General features: G+C 40.5%; 1 protein-coding gene across 10 annotated transcripts in view; it reads left to right on the top strand.

Moving 5' to 3' along the window:
- The window catches only part of EFHC2 (EF-hand domain containing 2), a 211,608-nt gene that overhangs the window by 66,807 nt on the left and 125,599 nt on the right, over nucleotides 1-19,202 (top strand). The gene's annotated exons all lie outside the window — the stretch shown is intronic.

Here is a 19,202-nt window from a genome sequence, read left to right on the forward strand (position 1 = left end):
GCTCAGTTGAGTGTCCGACTCTTGGTTTCGGCTCAGGTTGTGATCTCAGGGTCATGGGATCTAGCCCTGTGTCGGGCTCCGTGCTGAGTGGGGGAGTCTGCTTGGGATTCTCTCCCTCTCCCTCTGCCTCCCTACCCTGCTCGAGCACATGCGTGGTCTCTCTTGTTCTCTCTTTCTAAAATAACTCTTAAAAAAAATAATTCAGGACTAGATAAAGAATTCAAACCTTAATACCCTAAGTTTACCAGGTGGTTTTTAGCAGCTTTAGCATGGATTAGTTGGCAATACTTTGATTCCAATTAAATGTCTTCAAATTTGGTAGAAGTGACATATTCTGTGTCATCTGTGTTCGGGTTGATGAATTAGAGCGTATATTTTTTTTGAAGCCCAGTTCTGACACTTATGGAGATCTAACAGACTTCAGGGAAGCTTCTTTCCAGGGAAACCATCTCTACTTTGAACATGGACCATTATTTCTCTCTCTCATTCTCTTTAAAAAATGTTTTTAAGATTATTTTCAGTACCTGGCCCAATGTTGGACCCAGAGTTCAGAAGCAATTTCTGGGCTAGCTTACTTGGCTGGATCATGCATGGTTTCCTGTTAATATCAATCTTATAGTTGTTTGCACATCATGATTCTAGAATATTTAATTTGCAAGGGACAAAGAAAAGTTCTATTTTTTACTTCTTGTGTCAAAAAGAGGGTATTGACAATAGATTAATCCACTACTGAATAAGTAATGTTGCAGGTGACAATATATTAAACTATTCTCTTGCACTGAAAGTTGAAAATTCATTTTATTTCATGTTTTTCTCAATATTTAATATGTGCCTTTCAAACCTATTTTGCAGCCCTTTAATTACTTATAAAATTATGTAGAATATTTCATGAAGTTGGAATGATTTTAGCTTCAAACTACTTGAGAAAATGAAGAGCTTGCTCGTTTTAGGCCTAACTAAATGCAACATAATTCTTTCAGTTATTTTGTTGGTCAACTTCAATTAAATATTCATTGAGCTTTAAATGAGACACTAAGACTATGAAATATTTACGTGCTCTGATGAGATTGTGAACTACAGACTGGATCCTGGTTAATACCCAGAGCAGATTATAAAGCGCTTTCCCCATTCGTGGTTCAACAAAACAAGTCAACACCTGTTAATCATTTTTCTTAACTCATTGCCAGTTCTCTAATAGCTTTTAATCATAGCAGTATATCTAGGATTATATATTCTCAAACAGTACAAGATAGAAATAAAGGCAGTTCTTTTTTTTTTTTAAAGATTTTATTTATTTATTTGACAGAGACATAGCGAGAGCAGGAACACAAGCAGGGGGAGTGGGAGAGGGAGAAGCAGGCTTCCTGCCGAGCAGGGAGCCCGATGTGGGACTCGATCCCAGGACCCTGGGATCATGACCTGAGCCACCCAGGCGCCCGAAATAAAGGCAGTTCTTTGGAAAGTGTATCAAAATCTAGTATTTGTAATAGATGCCCCTGGTGCCCACCCAGATCCACATTAGGGATGGGGCACCCAGCTCCCCCACATGCAGCACGTGCTTTGGCACACAGCTCACACCCGTAATCCTCTATGGAGTGTTGTTCTTGGCCGATGGGCATTGCATTACCCAGAGAAACCTGGACGGTTGCACTGGCCCCATCACCACAAGAAGAGGTGGCAAAAGGCTCAGTGATTTGTCAAGGGTAAAAAGCTGAGCTTCTTCAAGGCTGGACAACTCTGTATCGTGGATTTTGGCTCATAGCCCCTTGTGCGTCAGGTCCAGGCAAAACTTTACGTGAGATTGTATCCTTGCTTGGCTCATTTCCCTTCCCTTGGGTGCTCCCCTCACTCCTTACAAGTTTCTCCTAAGAGTGTGCCCTTGGGGGCGCCTAGGTGGCTCAGTCAGTTGAGCGTCCTGCTCTTGGTTTCAGCTCAGGTCATGGTCCCGCGGTACTGGGATCCAACCCCACGTCGGGCTCCGTGCTCAGTGCTGAGTTTGCTTCAGATTCTCGTTCCTTCGCCCTCTGCTCCTCCCCTGCTTGCTCATGCTCTCTCTCTCTCTCAAATAAATAAACAAAATCTTAAAAAAGAAAGAAAAGAGTATGCCCTTCATAAATCACATGCACCTAAATCCCTCTTCCAGGCCTTGCTTCCATGGAGCTCAACCTAAGACAACATTCTGGGTTTTACCCGTAATTCTAAAAGTGACCATAAAAATGCTCTGCCCAGGCAGACCATCACATCACAAGCAGAGAAGAGGCTATTTGCAATCACCAAGAAGAGCCGGCATTTACTATCCTGCATGGCCCCCATGGCAGACATTTCTAGCTGTTTATCTTTTATTCACTTTCCCCTTCATTCTTATAGAGGGAACACCAGTGTTATTGTGGCGGGAGCTGTGCCCATTGAAAAGTGTTCCACTGCCCAGGCTCCTTTGCAGCTAGGGGCTGGCCAGGTGATTCACTTCTGGCCATTGATATATGGGTGAAGGTTTATTGGGTAGGTCTCCTGGGAGAGTTGTTTTTTTCTAATTAAAAGAGGCTTGGCTGATAATGTTTTTCCTGCACTTTGCTCTACCTTTGTTTTTCTGTCTGGAACTAGGATGTGATTCTGCAGCCATCTTGGGAGAGCCGTGCTGGCAAACCAGAGCCCCTGGGCTGCCTCTCTCTGGACTTCCTTGTTCTATGAGAAAAATCAGCCCCCATTTCAGAGGTTCTCTGAAACCAGGGAGGCCTTTGGAAATGTGTGCAGGTGTTTTGGGTTGTCACAGTGACGGGACTAGGTCGAGGCAAGTGAGGCCCTTAACATGGGGGCACAACTTACGGGGCGCCCCGAACCTCAGTACTCAAGCCAGATAGTATTTTAATGAACTATCTTCAAGAATCAAAATTAATGCCAACACTCGTGGTGACCGAACTAGCAATATTTTAAATAAAGTCAGGATCAATGAATTGCCATGCTGGGCCACTTTGGAAGCTGAGGCAAAAGGAAAAAAAAATCAGTAACACTGATTCCATCTTTATTTAACATTTTTGGAATTTTTATGTGTTGTTTCCCAAGGATTGTTTGCATTCATTTGGATGCTTTAAATTGCCTTGCCCTAGGGCAATGCCCAGTCTGAGGTGTGTCTGCTGTTGAGTAGCTGGGGTCCAGCTGCGTATTTTACATCCTGCCATGTGGGGGGGGCACCCTAGACTGGGGAGAATGTCCTCCCTAAAATGCCAGTCCTGCTGCCATTTGGAAATGCATTCCTACTGGCCCTGGGAGGATTTATGCCTACGGCCAGTTTTGCGTGATACTGCATCCGCCCCGCTCCCCCCAAGACTAGTTATTTCATCAAATTCACTTGAATACAGGCCAGCACATATTCACTCACACCAGTTAGTTCCAGTCATCATCCCAGTACGTCTGTGAGGAAGAAGCAAGTGTGCGTGATTGTTCTCACTCTGTAAGTGAGGAGTCGTTGGTAGGAAGTGGGGCAGGGACCAGGGTTCGGAGGCTGTGTGTTGGGAAGCACTGGAACTAACCTTCTGTGTGACTGTGGCTTTAGTCACTTTCCCTCCCTGAGCCTCAGTTACCTGGACCGTAATGAGGGCCTCGGCTGGCTGATCTCAAAAGTCCTTTTACCGCTAGCAGTCTATGCTTCAGACTTTGGTCTTAGTGGATGACGTTTAGTCTGTGACTAAAGGCGAATTCTGCTTGTTCATCCTAGAACGGAGCCCCAGATCCTGGATCTCCTGGCCTTGGGGTTCTTTCTGATTACACCAGGTACCTACATTATTAGTTGAAATTTGACACTGAGCAGTTTATGATATGCTGCTGTCATTGTATCTGATCTGTCATTAGCCGCTTTTATAAAAAGACGAGTTCGAAATACCCAAATAACTGAATGTTTTTATATGACTTTTATCTGGATGTTAAGTACCATTTGCATTGACTCTATAATTATGCTCTCATCTCTTTTCAGTTGGCAGTGGCTCCGAGTTAGCCTAATTTGTTTGCTATTTTGCAAATAACTCTATTATAGTAAATGGCAGGATAAAGGTTGATCCTATGGGGTATGCATGCATTTAAAAATATTATTTCATTTTTTCCATCTATTGTAAACATAATAATTATAATCAGAACTACTGGCCACAGAATTAGAATTGTAATAACTTTGCATTCATTGATACTGGGTTTGTGGTAAGCTGATTATGTAGTACTATGTGAATCTTTATGCTTTGAACAATATAAACATAAATTTTTAAAACATAATTTGATCTCTTGGGACACCTTCGTTTTTTAAAAGAGTTTAAAAAAAATTTGGTTTGAAGATTTTATTTATTTGTCCGAGAGAGAGAGTGAACGAGCACAAGAAGGGGGGGAGCGGCAGGCAGAGGGAGAAGCAGACTCCCTGCGGAGCAGGGAGCCCGATGCTGGGCTCGATCCCAGGACCCTGGGATCATGACCTGAGCCGAAGGCAGATGCTTAACCAACTGAGCCACCCAGGCATCCCTAAAAGTTTTAAAGTTTTTATTTATTTTTTGTTGATGTGTAGTTGACATACAATGTTTTGTTAGTTTTGGGTTTATAACATAGTGATTCAACAATTATATATGTTAGGAAGTGATCATCATGATAAATCTAGCTACCATTTATCACCATACAAAGTTGTTACAATATTATTAACTATGCTGTACATTGCATCCCTGTGTCTTATTTATTTTATAACTGGGAGTTTGTACCTTTTAACCCACTTTCTTTATTTTGCCCATCCCTCTACCCTTTCCCCTCTGGTAACCACTGGATTGTTCTTTTTGTCTATGAGTCTATTTCTGTTTTGTATTGTTTGTTGATTTGTTTTGTTTTTCAGATTCCACATAGAAATGAAGTCATACAGTAATTGTCTTTCTCTAACTTATTTCATTTAGCATAATGCCCTCTAGGTTCATCCTGTTGTTGCCAATGGCAAAATCTTCTTTTCTATGCTGAATAATATTCCATTGCATATATATATGGCATCTTCTTTATCCATTCACCCACCGGTAAACATTTAGGTTGCTTCCATATCTTGACTATTCTGAATAATGCTGCAGTGGACGTGAGGGTGCATATATGTTTTCGAATTACTGTTTTCATTTTCTTCAGGTTAATATCTAGAAGTGGAATTGCTGGATCATATGGTCGTTTTATTTTTAATTTTTTGAGACACCTCTATGCTGTTTTTCATAGTGCTGCACCATTTTGCATTCCCACCAACAGTGCACGAGGGTTCCCTTTTCTCCATATCCTCACCCACACTTGTTATTTCTTGTCTTTTTGACAATAGCCATTCTGAGAGGTGTGAAGTGATATCTCACTGTGGTTTTGATTTGTGTCTCCCTGATGAGTTAAGTTGAGAATTTTTTCATTTGTCTGTCCTCTGCCCATTTTTACGTTGGATTATTTGTTTTTAATAATGAGTTGTGTGAGGTTTTTTTAATATACTTTGGATATTAACGACTTATCAGTTACATTATTTGTAAATATCTTCTCTCATTCAATAGTTTGCCTTTTTGTTTTGTTGATGGTCTCCTTCACTGTGCAAAAGCTTTTTAGTTTTATGTGGTTCTATTTGTTTATTTTTGCTTTTGTTGCCTTTGCCTGAGGAAACCCATTCAAAAAAATATTGCTCAGACTGATGTGGAAGAACTTACTGCCTATGTTTTCTTCTAGGATTTTTATGGTTTCTGGTCTCACATTTAAGTCTTTAATCCACTTTGAGTTTATTTTCATATATGGTATAAGAAACTGGTCCAGCTTCATTCTTTTGTATGTTGCTGTCCAGTTTTCCCATCACCATTTATTGAAGAGACTGTCTTTTTCCCATTGGCTATTCTTGCCTCCTTTGCTGAAGATTAATTGACTATATAAGCGTGGGTTTATTTTTGGATCTGTTTTTTTCCAGTGATCTATGTGTCTATTTTTGTGCCAGTACCATACTAATTACTATAGCTTTGTAATATAGTTTGAAATCATGGAGCATGATACCTCCAGCTTTGTTTTTCTTTCTCAAGATTGCTTTGGTTAATCAGGGTCTTTTGTGGTTCCATACATATTTTAGGATTATTCTATTTTTGTGAAAAATGTGCCATTGATATTTTGATAGGAATTGCATTGAATCTATAGATTGTTTTGGGTAGTATGGATATTTTAACAATATTTATTCTTCCAATTCATGATTGTGGTATGTCTTTTCATTTATTTGTGTCATCTTCAGTTTCTTTCATCAGTGTCTTACAGTTTTCAGGGTGTAGGTCTTTTACCTCCTAGGTTAAATTTATTTCTAAGTATTTTTTTTTAAATTAAGTCTTTAACTTTAATTCCAGTGTAGTTAACATACAGTATTATATTCATTTCAGGTGTACAGTGTAGTGATTTAACAATTCTATACATTACTCAGTGCTCATCACGATGAGTGTACTCTTTTTTTTTTTAAGTAGGCAGGCTCCAGGCCCAGTGTGGAGCACAGTATGGGGCTTGAACTCGCAACGCTGAGATTAAGACCTGAGCTGAGATCAAGTGTCAGACACTTAACTGACTAAGCTACCCAGGCGCCCCATGATGAGTGTACTCCTTAATCCCCAGGGTTTTCTATGTAAACTATAATGTCTGCAAATAGTAGTAGTTTTAATTCTTCCTTTCCAATTTGGATGCCTTTTATTTCTTTTTCTTGCCCAATTGCTCCAGCTAGGATTTCTGATACTATGTTGAATAGAAGAGGCAAGAGTGAGCATTCTTGTGTTGCTACTGAGGAAAAGCTTTCAGCTTTTCACCATTGGGTATGTTAGCTGTGGGTTTGTCATATATGGCCTTTAATATGGTGTATCATGTTGATTTGTGGATACTGAACCATCCCTGGACAAAATCCCACTTGATCATAGTGTATGATCCTTTTAATGTATTGTTGAATTCTGTTTGCTGATATTTTGTTGAAGATTTTTGCATTTATGTTTATCAGGGATATTGGCCTGTAATTTTTTTTCTTTTTTGTGGTGTCTTTGGTTTTGGTAGCAGGGTAATGCTGGCCTGATAGAATGAGTTTGGAAGTGTTTCTTTCTTTTTTTTTTAAATTTTATTTTTTTATGTTATGTTAATCACCATACATTACATCATTAGTTTTTGATGTAGTGTTCCATGATTCATTGTTTGCGTATAACACCCAGTGCTCCATTCAATACGTGGCCTCTTTAATACCCATCACCAGGCTAACCCATCCCCCCACCCCCTCCCCTCTAGAACCCTCAGTTTGTTTCTCAGACTCCATAGTCTCTCATGGTTCATCTCTCCCTCCGATTCCCCCTTTCATTTTCCCTTCCTACTATCTTCCTTTTTTTTTTTTTTTAACATATAATGTATTACTTGTTTCAGAGGTACGGTGTTTCTTCTTCAAATTTTTGGAATAGTTTGAGGATAGGTATTAACTCTTTTTAAAGATTTTTTTTTTTAATTCATTTATTTGAAACAGAGAGTGAGAGAGAGAGAGAGCATGACTGGGAGGTAGGGGCAGAGGGAGAGGGAGAAACAGACTCCTTGCTAAGCAGGGAGCCTGACACAGGACTCGATCCCAGGACCCTGGGATCTTGACCTGAGCTGAAGGCAGATGCTTAACTGACTGAGCCACCCAGGCGCCCCTTAACTCTTCTTTAAATGTTTGGCAGAATTAACCTGGGAAGCCATGTGGTCCTGGACTTTTGTTTGTTGGGAGGTTTTTTCTGTTTTGTTTTGTTTTTTACTGATTCAATTTCATTACTAGTAATTGGTCTGTTCAGATTTTCTATTTCTTTTTGATTCAGTCTTGGAAGATTGTATGGTTTAGGAATTTATCTGTTTCTTCTAGGTTGTCCCATTTGCCGGCATAAAATTGTTTGTAGTAGTCTCTTATGATCCTTTGTATTTCTGTGTTATACTTCTCTTTTATTTCTTTTATTTATTTGGGTCCTCTTTTTTCTTGATGAGTCTGGTTAAAGGTTTATCAATTTTGTTTATCTTTTCAGTGAACCAGCTCATACTTTCATTGATCTTTTCTATTCTTTTTAGTCTATATTTCATTTATTTCAGCTCTGATCTTTATTATTTCCTTCCTTCTACTAATTTTGTCTCCTGTTAGTCTTTGTTTTAAAGTCTATTTTCTCTGATATAAGTATTGTTACCCCAGCTTTACATTTCCATTTGCATACAATATCTTTTTCCATCCTTTCACTTTTAGTCTGTGTCTTTAGATCTGAAGTGAGTCTCTTGTAGGCAGCATATATATGGGTCTTCTTTTTTTATTCATTTAGCCACCCTGTGTCTTCTGATTGGAACAGAAGATGTTTGAGTAATTACTGATAGATATGTACTTACTGCTATTTTGCTGATTGTTTTTCTTGTTTTTATAGCTCTCCTCTATTCCTTTCTTCTTCTTTTACTCTCTTCCCTTGTGGCTTGGTGACTTTCCTTAGTGTTATGTTTGAATTCCTTTCTCTTTATTTTTTGTGTATCTATTATAGGTATTTGGTTTGTGGTTGCCATGAGATTCATATATAACCATCCTATGTATATAGCCATCTATTTTAAGTTGCTGGTGAATAAGTTTAAGCATGTTCTAAAAACACTCTATTTTTATGCCCCCCCCATGTTTTATATTTCTGATGTCATATTTTATATCATATTATTTTGTGTATCCCTTGACTAATTATTATAGGTTTAGATGATTTTACTACTTTTGTCCTTTAACTTTCATACTAGCTATGTAGTTGGTTGATCCACTACTTTTATTGAATGTTTACCTTAACCAGTGAGATTTTTTTTTCTTTCATAATTTTCTTATTTCTAGTTATGGCCTTTTCTTTTCTATTTAAAAAATTTTTTTAATTAATTTGTCAGAGAGAGAGAGCACAAGCAGGGGGAATGGCAAGCAGAGGGAGAAGCAGGCTTCCCGCTGAGCAGGAAGCCCGATGCAGGACTCGGGCTCCCCAGAGGGAGAGGGAGAAACAGACTCCTTGCTAAGCAGGGAGCCTGACACAGGACTCGATCCCAGGACCCTGGGATTATGACCTGAGCTGAAAACAGGCACTTAACTGACTGAGCCACCCACGTGTCCCTCTTTTGTTTTTAAAGATGTTCCTTTAACATCTCTTGTAAGGCTGGTTTTGTGTTGATGGTTCACTGAAAAGATAAACAAAATTGATAAACCTTTAACCAGACTCATCAAGAAAAAAAGAGGACCCAAATAAATAAAAGAAATAAAAGAGAAGTATAACACAGAAATACAAAGGATCATAAGAGACTACTACAAACAATTTTATGCCGGCAAATGGGACAACCTAGAAGAAACAGATAAATTCCTAAACCATACAATCTTCCAAGACTGAATCAAAAAGAAATAGAAAATCTGAACAGACCAATTACTAGTAATGAAATTGAATCAGTAAAAAACAAAACAAAACAAAAAACCTCCCAACAAACAAAAGTCCAGGACCACATGGCTTCCCAGGTTAATTCTGCCAAACATTTAAAGAAGAGTTAAGGGGCGCCTGGGTGGCTCAGTCAGTTAAGCATCTGCCTTCAGCTCAGGTCAAGATCCCAGGGTCCTGGGATCGAGTCCTGTGTCAGGCTCCCTGCTTAGCAAGGAGTCTGTTTCTCCCTCTCCCTCTGCCCCTACCTCCCAGTCATGCTCTCTCTCTCTCACTCTCTGTTTCAAATAAATGAATTTAGCTTTTGCTTGTCCAGGAAACTCCTCATCTCCTTCAATTCTGAGTGATAACCTTGCTGGGTAGAGTATTATTAATTGTTAAGTTTTTCCTTTCCCCAGTTTGAGTATATCATGCTACTGCCTTCTTCCCTGTAAAGTTTCTGCTGAAAAATCAGTTGATAGTCATATGGGGGTACCCTTGTGTGTAATTTGTTTTCTCTTGCTGTTTTTAAGATTCTCACTTTATCTTTACCTGTTCACACTTTGATTATAATGTATCTTGATGTGGATCTCTTTGGGTTCATTTTGTTTAGGACTCTCTGTGCTTTCTGGACTTGGATATCTATTTTCTTTACCAGGTTCGAGAAATTTGCAGCCATTATTTCTTCAAATTGGATTTTTGTCCGTTTCTTTCTCTTTTCTCCTTCTGGGACCCCTAGAATGTGAACGTTAGTACACTTGGTGTTGTCCCAGAGATCTCTTAAATTATCCTTATTTAAATTAATTAATGGGTTGTTCTGATTGGGTGCTTTCTACTCTGTCTTCCAGATTACTGATCCATTCTTCTGCATCCTCTAATCTGCCCTTGATTCTGTTGAGTGTGTTTGTGTGCTTTGTGCACCCTCTTGTCATGGCTGGGTTGCGATTATTTGAGACTTGCTGGTGTGTGGTGCTGGCTACGAGGCCCAGCTGGGACAGCCATGGAAGCCCTGGTGGGTGGGGCAGGCCCCCCGAGGTGGAGGCACTGGGGGGGGGTGGCGGCTCCATAGCCTGCCAACTGTGCCTGCTGGGTGTGGTGGGATGGGGAACCAGTTGGGAGGAGCTTTGCTGTTGGTTCAGTGCACCCATAGAGGGTGACAGGGTGGGCAGCCATTTGGGATGGGCTCCTGGCCAGGGCAGGTGAGTTGGATGGGCTGAGTCTGCAGTGGAATGTAGTGGAGTGAGTGGTGCTAGCACAGTAGATGGAGAGGTAAAAAATAGCCCCTGCCAGTGGCCGGCCTGCTAGGTAGAAGGGAAGTAACAAAAAAAGAAAAAAGAAAAAAAAAAAAGAAAATGGTGCTTGCCAGTGCTTGTGTTCCCAGGGAAAGTTCTAACAGATCCCTGCCCCTCAGGACATACCCTACAGTTAGTCAGTGGCTCTTCATCGGTCACCTTGGTGCTTTTCTTTTTTCTTTTTTTTTTAAGATTTTACTTCTTTATTTGAGAGAGTAGAGAGAGAGGCAGAGAGAGAGCATACAAGTGGGGGGGAGGGGCAGAGGGAGAGGGAGAAGCAGGCTCCCTCCTGAGCAGGGAGACCGACACAGACTCGATCGCAGGACCCTGAGATCATGACCTGAGCCGAAGGCAGATGCTGAAGTGAGATTGTAGATGCCCCTTCAAGAGCAGAGTCTCAGTTTACTTCTGCCCTGCAGGCTCTCTTGGACATAAGCCCCACTGGTTTTCAAAGCCAGATATTGTGGGGGCTCATCTTCCGGTTCAAGTCCCCTGGGCAGTGGAGCCTAATGAGGGGCTTAGACTCTTAGTTCCTGGGGGGCAGGCCTCTGTGGTTGTGATGACGCTCCTGCTTATGGGTCACTGCGCTGGCGGTGTGGGTTCTGAATGACCTGCATCTCTGCCCCTCCTATCTTTCTTGATGTGGCCTTTTCTTTATATCTTTTGTTGTGTATGATCTGGTCTGCTTGTCTTCAGTTTGTTCACCGAGATGGTTGTTCTATGCGTCGTTGTACATTTTGGTGTGTCTGTGGGAGGAGGTGAGCTCAGAATCTTCCTACTCTGCCATCTTGATACTGTCTCTGATTTTGTTTTTAATTGGACAAGTTGGTTTATTACTCATCACAGTGAGGGAAAACATATACCCTGAGTAACTGTGGGATGTCTAAAGGACCGGGTGTTAGAAAAGACTGACTATAGGATTTGGGTTTGTGTTAGTTGATTTGGGGGAGGGCTTAAGGAAGTGGGGTCTTGCTCTGGATTGGGTGCTGTCAGGAAGCAGGGTAATTGTATGATTGTGTATCTTAATAAATTTGATTTGTAGTGACAGCAGGCCACAGTGAGGCTACAGATGTCATTGGGAGAGAAGCAGCCACCACCCCTATGATGTAGGAGAGGAGGTTCAGCCTTTTGTTGTTTGGACAGTGTTCATGTTCTGTCTGCGTTCGGACGTGATTATGGAGTGGACTTGTTTCTGTCTTGATCCATCACAGACACAGAGTGGCCTTGTCTGATGTTGTTGTCCTCTGAAAACTGTTCTCGGAAAGTGTTCATTTTCCGCAGGATGACACAAGGGCTTGCTGTGGCTGCCGGCCCAGCCCGTAGCAGCACCAAAGCCAGGCAACACTGCCAGGCTGACTTCTGGATGTCGGGGGCTGCTTGTTCCTGCTCACCCAGTGCCAGCCAAAATTTGTCATTTTCCTACAGGGCGATCAAGGAGCGATCAAACACATTAGAATTTCATACGATTAGCAAAGAACGACACGTGAATACCGATTCTGGAAGTTTTGCCTAAAACCAATTAGGAATGTTAAAACCTATAATTAGAGTCTGTAAAAATAAAATGCAATTCTGTTTTAAAAAATAACTGGGGAATGTGTCAGATATTATACCTGTAAACCATACCCCAAATTTTGAATGAAAAATTTTCAGTGGGTTTATGTAATTTTCAGATTATCTGAATCCTGTTAGAATCATTCCATAAAGGACATCAATATGTGTAATTATAGCACAATGTGATTATAATACATTGTAATTTAAATCCCATGCTTTATATCACGATTACATTAATCTTCAGCCATTCTTAGAAAAGAAACTAAAAGACTTGCCTGAAATCAAACATGTTCTGCCCCAAATTCCCAACTATGTATTCTACATTTATCATTAAGTGTAAAACACAAAATTACATTCTTTAAATTTATGTTTAAGTGATAGTTACCAATTTCATCATACAATATAAGTTTCTCTAATCTTTTGAAATTCAAAAGATATTTAGTTAAAAAAAAACCCCAAATTTGGAATAAAAACAAGATTCACAAATGTTTCTTTTACTAAAGAAGAGGGAGTTCTTTTTCCCGTCTTCTCTAAAACCCAGAATAAAATTATTTATGATTTATAATAATAATTTATTATTTATAATAACTTAGTTATTAGATAAAATTTTAAGATCTTCCCCTCAGGCCTAAACTTTTCATCCATAATTAGGCCTGTGGCTTGTTCTCATTAGCCCAAAGTTAAAATTTTCTTTTTGAGCTTAAACTTGCGATAAACTACTATACACACATTAGAATGGCTATAGTTTAAAAGGAGCAGCAGTAGCAAGTGTTGGCAAAAATGTGGAGAAACTGGAACTTCCATACATACATTCCTGGTAAAAATGTAAAATGATATTGCCATTTTGAAACACAGTTTGGCAGTTTCTTAAATACTTAAACATAGACTTACCACGTGACTCCATAATTCCACTCCTGCGTATCTTTCTTTTTTTTTTTTAAAGATTTTATTTATTTATTTGAGAGCGAGAAAGAGAGAGAGAACAAGCAGTGGGGAGGGCCAGAGGGAGAGAGAGAAAGAAGCAGACTCCCCGTTGAGCAGAGAGCCCAACGTGGGGCTTGATCCCAGGACCCTGTGATCATGACCTGAACCGAACGCAGACGCTTAACCAGCTGAGCCACCCAGGTGCCCCTCTATGTATCTTTCTAAGAGAAATTAAAACATAATTGATTAAACAGTATGTGAATGATTATAGCATTATTATTCATAATATCCCCAAACAGGGAATAACTCAAATGTTTGTTAACTGATGAATGGATAAGTAAAATGTGGTATAGCCATTCAGTGGAAACTCTTCAGTAATAAAAAGGAACTACTGATACATATTACAACATAGATGAACCTTGAGAACATACTAAGCAGACACAGAAGACTTTTTATGGTATGATTCCATTATCTGAAATCCTAGAAAAGGTAAATATGTCAGAGAAAGCAGATCAGTAGTTGCCGGGGGCTGGCGGTGGGGGAGGGAACTTTTGGGGGTGACGGATATGTCCTAAACTGGATTGTGATGATGATTGCACACCTCTGTCAGTTTATAAAGAATCATTGAACTGTATATTCACAAGAAGTAAGTTTTATGGTATATAAATTATAGTTTAATATATTAGTTTGCTAGGATGGCCATAACAACATACCATAGACTTGGTGCCTTTATTAAACCACAGAAACTTATTTTCTATCAGTTCTGGAGGGTAGAAGTCCAAAATTAAGGTGCTATATCAGTGTTGGTTCCTCTTAGGGCTTTCTCCTTAGCTTCCAGATGGCTACAGTCTCTTGCTGCCTTGTCATGTGATTGCCCTCTGTGCACATCATTTTTTTTTTTTAAACATACAATCTTGGTTATATGTAACATTTTATTTCACAGAGTAGGAACTGATGGGTTTGGTTTGTTGACTTACATTTTTGGCAGATTTTTATTTTCTTATGAATTTTTAATCTGTTGAGTCATCTTCATTTATGTACTTTCTCCCTCTGAAAATGGACTATGGATGCCTGGGTGGCTCAGTTGGTTAAGCATCTGCCCCTTCCCCCACTCATGCTGGCTCTCTTTCCCAAAAATGTAAATACATAAAAAATCTTTCAAAAAATGAATACAGACTAGTTGCAGATTTATTGGAAACATTTACAAAATTATTTACCTTCCGCAATTTTTGTATTTGCAGGGGCGCCTGGGTGGCTCAGTCGTTGGGCGTCTGCCTTCGGCTCAGGTCATGATCCCAGGGTCCTGGGGTCGAGCCCTATGTTGGGCTCCCTGCTCCGCCAAGAGCCTGCTTCTCCCTCTCCCACTCCCCTTGCTGTGTTCCCTCTCTCGCTGTGTCTCTCTCTGTCAAATAAATAAATAAAACCTTTAAAAAAATTTTTTTTTTTTTTTTTTTAGATTTTTATTTATTTGACAGAGAGAGACACAGCGAGAGAGGGAACACAAGCAGGGGGAGTGGGAGAGGGAGAAGCAGGCTTCCCGCCGAGCAGGGAGCCCGATGCGGGGCTTGATCCCAGGACCCCGGGATCATGACCTGAGCCGAAGGCAGACGCTTAACGACTGAGCCACCCAGGCGCCCCCCAAAATTTTTTTTTTGTATTTGCAGGATTATGCTGTATAGTAAGCTACCCCCTTTGTAACGCTAATGGTGGGTTATAGTAGAAAATGTTGACTATATAATATTTGTTCTTCTTTAAGAAAATTTTTTTGAAATAATTTTTGACTTACAAGATATTACAAAAATGATATAAGATAGTTCTTCTGTTTTCTGTTCCCAATGATAACATCTTACGTAACCATTGTATGTTATCAAAACGAAGAGATCGACATTGGTATAATACTAAACTTGTGGACCTTACTTGAATTTCACGAGTTTTTACATGCACTTATATTTTCTTTTTCTTTTTTAAAGATTTTATTTATTTGACAGAGAGAGACACAGGGAGAGGGAGAACACAAGCAGGGGGAGTGTGAGAGGGAGGAGCAGGCTTCCTGCTGAGCAGGGGGCCCGATGCAGGGCTCAATCCCAGGACCCTGAGATCATGACCCGAACTGAAGGCGGACGCTTAACGACTGAGCCACCCAGGCGCCCCTCATATTTTTTCTTAGTTTATGGTTCTCTGAAGTTTTATCACATGTATAGATTTGTGTAACAGCCACCACAATCAGGATACAGAATAACTGTGGTTTTTTTAGGATTTTATTGTGTGAGTCTTCATTTTAATCAACTTTATTGAGGTAAACCTTACTTTAATTTTTAAAATCAACTTTATTGAGGGAGGTATAATTTATATATGATGCAATGTGCCATTTTAAGCACAAAGTTCCAGGGATTCTGACAAATGTATGCATCTGTGTAACCACCACCTAGACACCATATAGAACATCTCTACCACCTCAGAATATTCCCTCATGCCCCCTTCCATTCAGCCCTCCTCCACTGCTCTGACTTCTATGACCATAGATTAGGGTTTTATTTTTTTTTAAAGATTTTATTTATTTATTTGACACAGAGAGAGAGAGCACAAGCAGGGGGAGCGGCAGGCAGAGGGAGAGGGAGAAGCAGGCTCCCCGCTGAGCAGAAAGCCTGACGTGGGGCTCGATCCCAGGACCCAGGGATCATGACCTGAGCCAAAGACAGATGCTTAACCGACTGAGCCACCCAGGCGCCCCACCACAGATTAGTTTTATCTGTTCTTAAACTTCATGTAAATGGAGTCTTACAGTGTGTCCTCTTTGGAGTCTGACTCACTGTTTGGGATTTAAGATTTGAGGGACAGCTTTGAAAATATTATGTATATAAACAAAGTGCAGCCAATTCATGTCATAATCCACCATGGCAATCTCTGGGTGTTTGTGTAATCCTTTCTCGTCATCTGGATTGATGGCCCTTTATTTTTAACCATGCTAGTTTTCTATTTTCAAATAAATTACTCTCCTAACCCCCTTCAGAGGTTTTTAAACATTTTAAGGATTTAGAATTGTCCATATCCTTCTATTTATTTTAATTACGCTCCTCCATTTAAATTCTTATTCTGCCTATGAAATTCACTGTGCTGTTTAGTGTGGTAATCGTTCTCTAAATAAAGAGGATTCTCCAAGGACACATGTCATTATCATAAATCTTTTATCAGAGGTGTAAGTAATTGGGGAAGCATGGTGGTTTCCAGGACATCAGAAATGTGGAGGTGGCAGGGAGGGCCCCAATGCCACATTATGCAAAGTGAGGTGGGGATGATTATCTCCACTCTTTTTTCAAAGTTGTCCCATTTGCTTTTCTTTCGTCCCCTCTCTCAACCTTTTTATTCCTTCCTCTTCCATTCTTTTTTTTTTTTTTTTAAGATTTTATTTATTTATTTGACAGAGAGAGAGACAGCGAGAGAGGGAACACAAGCGGGGGAGTGGGAGAGGGAGAAGCAGACTTCCCGCGGAGCAGGGAGCCCGATGCGGGGCTCGATCCCCAGGACCCTGGGATCATGACCTGAGCCGAAGGCAGATGCTTAATGACTGAGCCACCCAGGCGCCCCCCTCTTCCATTCTTTTAACCTTTCCCCTTTTTTTCCTCTTTTATAGGGCTTTGTCTCTTCCTTCTCATTCTCTTTACTTTGATTCACTTTTATTCCTCTTCCATTGTGAGGGTTCCATGTAACTTTCTTCCCTCTCCCTACTTGGTCTTCCTCTGTTCCAGGCTTTGCAATGGCTGACTCCTTATCTTAGGAGAGTATAACCATTGCTGTCCTCGTCATCATCATTGTCATTACGCCAGGTCTCTTCCCTTTACCCCTTGGGTTGGACCTACGGTGTGTATGTCATCCCAAATGGAAGTGTTGTTTGAAATGAACTCTGTGTGTGGGTCAGGTATCCCTTGGGAACATGGTGCTCCTGCAACACCCCCCTAATGAGAGGCTCTTCGGTGTAGTGGAGAGAGCAAGGCTTTTCAGTCAGACAGATGGGTTCGGAACCTGGATTTATCATTTATTACCTATTTCCTCTTGGCTATGTTTTAACCTGTCTTGGTTGCAATTCCCTTATCTGTCAAGGAAGACTAACAAACCACCTTAGAGTTACTGTAACTATCAGATGGACAATGCATGTCAAGTGCCCAGCTCATTGTAGATAGTCAAGAAAATATAAGTCCCCTCCTTTGCCAAGATTTGGCTTTTTTTCTTTTTTCTTTCTTTCTTTCTTCCTTTCTTTTTTCTTTCTTTCTTCCTTTCTTTCTTTCTTTCTTTCTTCTTTCTTCTTTTTTTTAAGATTTATTTATTTTAGAGAGAGAGCGCAAGGGTGGGGGGTGGAGAGGCAGAGGGAGAGGGAGAGAGAGAATCTCAAGCAGACTCCCTATTGTGCACAGAGCCTGATGCGGGGCTCAATCTCACAACTCTGATATCATGACCTGAGCTGAAATCAAGAGTGAGATGCTTAACCAACTGAGCCACCCAGGAGCCCCTGGCTTATTTTCTTAAGATGGGGTAGAGGGGGTAGTATCCTAGGGGAAGAGAAGCATAAACTGGGACTGTGCTAGTCATCACTTGTGCTGCAGAACTCTTGCATTCTTATTTGGCACAAATTCTGGCATATTCCAGAAGAATGTTTGGAGATGCTGCCAGTGAGACCAGGGAGTTCAAAAAGTGACCATTAAGCTATAGTGCGTTGCTCTTCCTAGTTGTTTCCTCATGTTCCATTTATGCTGTGGGTATTAGGATAGTTTAAAAAGTCTTTTATTACTTAAATAAGATATTTTGTCATGTCTGTTCTACTTTAGCAAATTCACTTAATGGTCTTTTAGGAGGAAAGGTGATAAATAACTACCTTTATTATTATTTTATTTTTTCATTATTCAGAACCAATAGCAGTCACTAATAGACTACTATAACTGTTTTTACTTTCTGACTATTCTGAACTTATACTCAAAGATTTTACACCATCATCATCTGGGTTGTAGAAACTTCATATATGCCCTTTATTTTCCTTTGCAGTCTACCTTGTTGTTTTCTTTCTTTTTAGATTAAAATATGAAACCATTTTGAGTGTATTTAATTCTCTCTTTCTCTCTGGTTCTACTTGTTGATTTTTTTCATCTAGTATTTCAGGGAATTTATTTTTGCATTTGTGTTTGAGTGTCAAAAATAAAACTTTTCAGGGGGCCGCCTGGGTGGCTCAGTTGGTTAAGCAACTGCCTTCGGCTCAGGTCATGATCCTGGAGTCCCGGGATCGAGTCCCGCATCGGGACTCCCTGCTCAGCGGGGAGTCTGCTTCTCCCTCTGATCCTCCCCCTCTCATGCTCTCTGTCTCCCATTCTCTCTCTCAGATAAATAAATAAATATCTAAAAAAAATTAAAAAAAATAAAAATAAAACTTTTCAGTTCTGGCCTAGTTGACTTTTATAGTCAGCTTTATTAATTTAAACTTTGGTTCTCTCTGATATGTAGTGGAGATAATATTCTTTTTTTTTTAAAGAAGATTTTATTTATTTTAGAGAGAGAGCACATGCAGGTGTGAGAGCGAGTGGGGGAGGGGCAGAAGGAGAGGGAGAGAATCTCAAGCAGACTCTGTGCTGAGCATGGAGCCCGATGCAGGCCTGATCCCATGACCCCAAGATCATGACCTGAGCTGAAACCAAGAGTCAGATGCTTACCTGAGGATATTTTTTTTAAAAAACTTTATTTATTAGAGAGAGAGAGAGAGAGAGAGCACAAGCAGGGGGAGGGGCAGAGGGAGAAGGAGAAGCAGACTCCCCTCTGAGCAGGGAGCCCTGATGTGGGTCTCAATCCCAGGACCCTGGGATCATGACCTGAGCCGAAGGCAGACGCTTAACTGACTGGGCCACCCAGGCACCCCCCAGGATAATATTCTTAATGCCGCTCTCCCAGGTTTCTCTTTTTTCCCCATGCCCTGCGTGCTGAACAAAACTTTGTCTTCGCTCATTCCTATTTTCCCCCCTCCTTCATCCTCTGAGGATTCTTCTGAGTTTTTTCAGTT

Source organism: Halichoerus grypus, chromosome X, assembly GCF_964656455.1.
Source record: "Halichoerus grypus chromosome X, mHalGry1.hap1.1, whole genome shotgun sequence".
NCBI lineage: Eukaryota > Metazoa > Chordata > Mammalia > Carnivora > Phocidae > Halichoerus > Halichoerus grypus.